The sequence below is a fragment of the Diuraphis noxia genome, unplaced genomic scaffold (assembly GCF_037042655.1).
Source record: "Diuraphis noxia isolate RWA-SAM2 unplaced genomic scaffold, SU_Dnox_SAM2 contig0001, whole genome shotgun sequence".
Classification (NCBI taxonomy): Eukaryota; Metazoa; Arthropoda; class Insecta; order Hemiptera; family Aphididae; genus Diuraphis; species Diuraphis noxia.
The window spans coordinates 292603-299376 of record NW_028301711.1 but is presented as its reverse complement, the minus strand read 5'-3'; positions in this window follow the sequence as shown (position 1 = coordinate 299376).

Sequence of the window (6774 nt, the reverse complement as noted above, 5' to 3'; positions counted from 1 at the left end):
CAAAATTACGATCACGCATGAAACGTGACCGCGTAATAGCACGCTGAGCCTTAGTCACATTAGAAGTACCCGGCATTGTGAACATGACAAATAAATAAAATAAATAATAAATAATAATAAACAAATAAATACAAAAATTGAGCTATCCGGCTCTCAAGAGCCAAAATTGTATGGTGAGGCAACCTGATTAGAGCAGCCGTGCAACTCGACGGCGACGGTGATGTGATCGTCAGGTATTGCCCACAATCAAACTATAATGGCGTATGGTAATTGTCGTGCGATATTAGTGGACTGTAAGGCGGAAAGGTAATAGAAAAGGAAAATATATTATGACAGTATAAGTTACGATTTATTGTAATGGCCGGTAAAAAATAATTGTATGCACTAAAAACTAGTGTTATACTAGTATTATTATTTTTTTTTTTATAGTAAATATATGCGCTTGTTCACAATACGAACGGCAAAAATAAATATGTAGGAATAAAATAGCAATATAAAAAAATAATAATTCAAACTTCGCGAATAAATAAATACGGTAGGTAGGTAAACAACAAAATATATAGTACGTGTGTACGACCTGATAGCGGCAAGACTGATGGCGGCGGGACTGATAGTGGTGGGTGTGATAGCAGCTCGTGTTGACAACCGATGATGCTACAGTTGTCCCGGTACGATGATAGTGAGCAGCCTGCTGAAGGTGGTTGATCAGCTGCGACGACACACCACAACATCGACTTGGACCAAAAAAACAGCCGACGGACGGCCAGACTCAATACGTGAGGAACGCGGCGGATCACACTGCGCACACAGCGGGTGGGCGATAATGATAAATACTACGGTTTTGGCACGGGCGGCCACAACACGCGATTTGTGTGTGTAACGAGGGGCACGACACGGAACAATAAAACAGCACAGACGGCTCAACCAAGAGCTCAAACAGAAAGCCAAGATGGCGTTATTAACGACGACGGCACGCTGGGTCGCAGTAGTCACATAAACTCTGGCCTACGGAAAGAAAGGTATTGGCAACTTGCCAATTTGTTCAATAGACTCTTTTGTACTATTTATTAAATCCACTGCCACGGATTGTATCACATTGGAATTTTGTAGTCCTAGTGAGGCACAATGAACTGTTTGTAAAAGAGCTTCCATGGAGAGTGAAGTTAATATGAAGGGTAAAGTAGACATTTCATTTGAAATGCCAATAGCTCTTGCAGTTTGATCACCTTCATTACTAAGAACTGAAAGAACTTCTAATAATTCAGAAAAACGCATATTAATTTTTTTAATTGATGTGTACCAATATGCCCATCTTGTTTCTATCAATCTTTCTAAATGGATGATAATTCATAATATAATATAAAGAATAAATTTATTTGAAAAATTTATTTCTAGCGGGCTTGCGCCGCTGGCGACCTATATCCGGACTAAAAGCGGCTCGCTAATTGTAAGGGGGGGGCAAATGCCCACCCTGCCCCCCCACAAATGACGCCACTGTTGGCAAGACAGCTCAGGAACGGCAACTTGCGACTCGTGACTATTGTAATGCGATTAAAAGCAGTAAGCACGGCCACGGGCTAGCTTGCGGTGGGGTAAAGACCGTCGGTGGCACGCCGATAACGGTTCCCTCTCCGGAGATATCGGAATGGTCGCGCGGTGAGTGTGGTATCGAAGATAATCGTAGCGCAAAGTCCAAGACCGGCATCTCGTACCAAACCATAGACATATAAACTAAATGGACTGCGCGTAGAGAGAAAATGTCAGCCAACATTGAGCAAAGGAGATAGAGCTACGAGTTGGGAAAAACAGTGTTACCGTTATAGTGAAACTTAATTATGTGAATTGTAAATAAACAATGTTTGTCATTAAGATACCTGTTGATTAATAATTTAAAATGTATACTCCGTTTTCGTTAATTTATGTCTAAGCTTTATAGATTTGTTTTTTTACATTTTTCATTTTATAATTGTATATAATTTAAAATGGTCAATGTCTGCTGCATTAAAGGTTTTTCCACAAAAACTTTTTTTCACCAAGGCATTATGCTGCACAAGTTAGTTTTTTCGTGCACTTTCAATACATTTTTATACCATAAACTATTTTATTTTATTTAGAGTTCCATTTGTTGATTGGTGTTAAATGGGTAGAATTTATTCATTTATACAGTCCATGGTTCAAATTTTCAAAATCGGCAGTGGTGTGTGGTTGTCATTTTACTAAAAATGTATACCAAGTATTTTGTCGCGTATCGGTACAAATATTATCTGATATCGATAACATTAAAGTAATGACATTATTGTTACCGGCCAGTGAGGCCGACAGTTTTATCGTTGATTTGTATATCATATTATATTGTATCGAATTAGTCGTCGAAAAGTATCGAGCGTGGCATGTCGGCTCATGATTCAAAATAAACGTATTTAAATTATTTTAGTTTCAATTGCGTCTAATTAATTATTTTAATATTAGTAGCTAATAAACCTGAATATCCGAAGTAACCAACGGAAGCTTACAGTCCACTCCGCAACATTTGGTCCATAGACCCGGATATTCAGTGTTTATTAGCGATGCGTACATCGTATTTAGTCGTCAATTGAGTATAGTGCGAAAGTTAAAGTTACAAAGTAGCTGCGGTTTAAAGGGAATTGTACGTCGTGTATAGTGGGCGTGCAGGTTAGGTTATATTAGGCATTATATGGTGTATGGCGAAAAAGAAACAAATCAATAATCTCAGCGATGACGATCAAATTTCCCAAACAAAAGCTGGGCTGCTCGAAAAAAATTGTCATGAAACGTCAGCCATAAAGGTAAGAGTCTCTGATTAAAAATAATTCCTGTGTACAATTTCCTTGGGTTTCGCCTAGTGAGTATATATAAAAAAAAAAAAAGCTCGCACGTAGTACGTGAAGCAGGTCGTATAAAAGCAGATAACAGCCAACAGGTTTAGCGAAATAATGTATAATAATAGATTATTTAATATAATATAATATAATAATATAAATAAATAATAAAAATAATAAAATAATAATAATAATATAATATATTATAATATAATAGATTATTTAGAGTGGGCGTCGTTTTATGATACGTTTACGGCGTCGGTACATACGCAACAGCACCTATTACCCGTATCAAAGTTTTTCATTTGCGCGAAGCACTATCAGGAGAGGCGTTGAACTCGATAAAATCTTTGGAGACCACGGCCAATAATTATGAAAGAGCGTGGAACATTCTGTGTGCGAGGCATAATAATAAAAAAGTGTGAATACAAGCTCACGTGAAGGTGATATTTGAGTTGAATGCACTACAGTGCAATTCAGCAATAAAACTTAGAGTGTTTTTCGATGTGTTGCAGGTCACATACGAGCTCTAGAGGCGTTAAAGCTAAAACCTGAAAATTGGGGCCCATTATTCATACACTTAATTAGTACCAAATTAGATTAAAAAAACGTTACAACAGTGGGAAGACGGCAGTTCTAAAGAAAGGATTGCTGATGTTTCCGAGATAATGCAGTTTCTAGAAAATCGATTTAAAGTATTAGAAGCCATCGAATCAACGAAAAACATACATAGTTCTACGCGGGGTACTATTAGTAGTGGATCAACAGTTCAAGGCAAATCGAACAAATATAATAACCAATTTTCGTCTTTAATAATAAATACGGGTTTAAAGTGTTACGTATGTCATTTGCCACACACTATATTATACAAATGTCCAAAAAATGATGAGCAGGTATTATTATCAACAGCGGTGGTGCATAATATACAAAATGCCAACGGAGAAAATATAGAATGCCGTATATTGTTAGATTACGGCTCGCAGTGTAACTTAATTACCGAAAATATGATTCAAAATTTAAGATTAAAAAGGTACAAAGTGCAGCACACAGTAATGGGTATCGGTGGGATAACACAACCGATTACGCGCGTAGTAAATGTTTCAATTGCATCGCGATATAATAGTTTCAATTTAACGTTGACCTGCTTAGTCATACACAAAATAATACATTGTATGCCTAATAGAGAGGTCGAAAATTGCGTAACTCCTAATGATATAAATCTCGCGGATCCATTATTTAAACGTCCACAAAAAATAGATTTGTTATTGGGGAATAAACATTTTTTTGAAATAATATGTGCTGGCCAAATTAAATAGCACATTACTGGGTCGATATTTCAGGAAACACATTTCGGCTGGGTGGTAGCCGGACCGGTCTTAAGAAAGAATGGTAATAATACCAAAGATGAAGTTAGCGTAATGCACGCAGCGGGTGTGGATAATAACGCACATTTTGAAAATTTAATATCAAAGTTTTGGGGTTTAGAAAAAATGGAGACGGACCCACCGTTAACATTAGAAGAAAAAATGTGTAAAACTCATTTTGACGAAACCGTACAATGGGATAAAAACAGACGTTTTATTATCCCTTTGCTGTGTAGCGTCCCAGCATACAGGAGGACAAACGACTGGTGTTGAGGTAGATGGATTGAGTGTAATAAGTATAACAACTTAATTTGTGATTAATTAATTAGAAATTTATTTGATTACTATGTAAATAAAACATTTTTTACTGCACAACTGTTTGACGCGTCCTGTAAGACGGATTCTGTCAATAGCTTGAACGATTTATTATTAAAAGGGCCCGTTTTGCAGGATTATATACTAGTACGTTCCGTACCTATAATTATGTCTTATCAGCTGACATTACAAAAATGTACCGACAAATTAAGGTAGCTAAAGAAGATTGTAACTATCAGCGCATATTGTGGCGAGCTGACACAAAAATGCGAATACAAGTTTATCGTCTGACCACATTAACTTACGGTACGGTACCGGCAGCTTTCATAGCAACAGCGTGTTTAGAGAAATTAGCAAATACTGGAATAGATTACCTACGTGCACGTGAATCCATAAAAAGAGATTTTTATATGGATGACTATTTAAGTGGCGCGTCAACAAGAGAAGAAGCTATAATGTTAAAACACGAAGTCTTATCGGTGTTAGAACAAGCCAGTTTCGAACTACGGAAGTGGAGGTCCAATGACCCTAGTATTATAAATAGTAATAATATTATATCGGTTTTACTCTCGGGTTAGTAAGTCCTGTGGTAATAATAGCTAAATTATTTATGCAAAAGTTATGGCAGTTACGTGTAAACTGGGATGAACCATTACCAAAAGACGTATCTGACGAATGGCTAAAATACAAAAAATGTTTGCCGCGACCAAATAAACTATAAATTCCGCGTATGATTATTGGTAAACATAAAATTATAAATATCCGAATACATGGTGTGACGTCCAACGCAAACACCCGATCCATTATCATATTATTATATAAGTATCGCAGGTACATTGAGCGCGGTGTACGACAAGACAACTTATCCCGCGTGCCCCAGTCTCCGCCGATCCAACACCGCACCACCTGTGCGGCGGTCGCACGCACGCTCCCTCCTTGTACCCATGATCTAGGTCCGAACTACAAAGGTTAGTTCACACAGGCGATCACCATACCTTGTCACCCACAGTATCAGCCACTCTAATTAAACGATTATCAAACCTATGCTCAATTGACCCCCTCTGTCGCCGTTCGCCTGTTCGTGTAACCAACATAGCTTGGTATCGGCCGACAGAGCAACGAGACGACACTCCATTTTTTTCCGGCTCGGCGGCAACATGAGCGACGAGTAGATCCCGCTTTCGCTGGTGCGCCGAAGGGCGGCACATGAGCAGACCGAAGTATTGGTAATATTTTACTTTTCTGATTATTATTTATATTATGATTTCGCCGTGGCTGGTACTAGGTATTTATATTACAATGTGTATTATATTGGTTTTATGTTCTATCAACCACCGGTAACCGCTATGTCGGAACCGGCTGGCCTTTAATATCTACAATTATTATTATTATTGTTCTTATTATTATTGATTGTCATATTTTATTGTGTGTCAATCATTATTATTATTGTATTCATTTCTTTCTGACCGAGTTTTATGCCATGGGCTTTCTCGGCGACCAACTTGTAAATTTAAAAACAAAATTAAATTCTATAGTTTTTCCTTAAATTGAGATTCGTATTTTATTGCCGGTCACCCATGTTCCTGGTCCAAGCACATGACGTTATATTTTTTAAAATTATAAAAAATCCACGGCACTCCGGCTCTCGAGCCTCGGTCCGTGGTTGGCGACCGTGAGAAATGTTTAAGGCGGCCACATGACTCTCGGTCCGTGAGGAATATGCCCGAGCAGTCACAATGGATTTGCGGACGCTTTGACAAAAGCTTATGGTGCAAATTTATATTTACACAGTACGGATGAATTAGATACATATACCGTACGACTTATATTCGCCAAATCCAAGGTCGCACCGTTAAAAACGATATCATTACCGAGATTAGAGCTATGTGATGCGTTACTATTGACGCGTATGTAACATCTTGTAATTCCAAAATTACGACTAGAGATAGAGAGAAAATATTTTTGGTCAGACTCTACTATTACACTCGCGTAGATCTCGTCACCGTCTACTAAGTGGAAAACATTTGTTGCACACAGAGTTGGAGAGATTCAGAATCTATCTTGGGCTAGTGAGTGGTCACACGTTAGCACACACGACAATCCGGCTGACCTAATATCACGCAGGTGAGATGTGTCACAAATTGCGGCTATGGAATTGTGGTGGTTTGGGCCAAAGAGGTTGTGTTTAAACGAAGAGGATTGGCCATCAAAAAATGAAGTTTTAAGTAATCAATTAGAGAGTAAAAATATTCCCG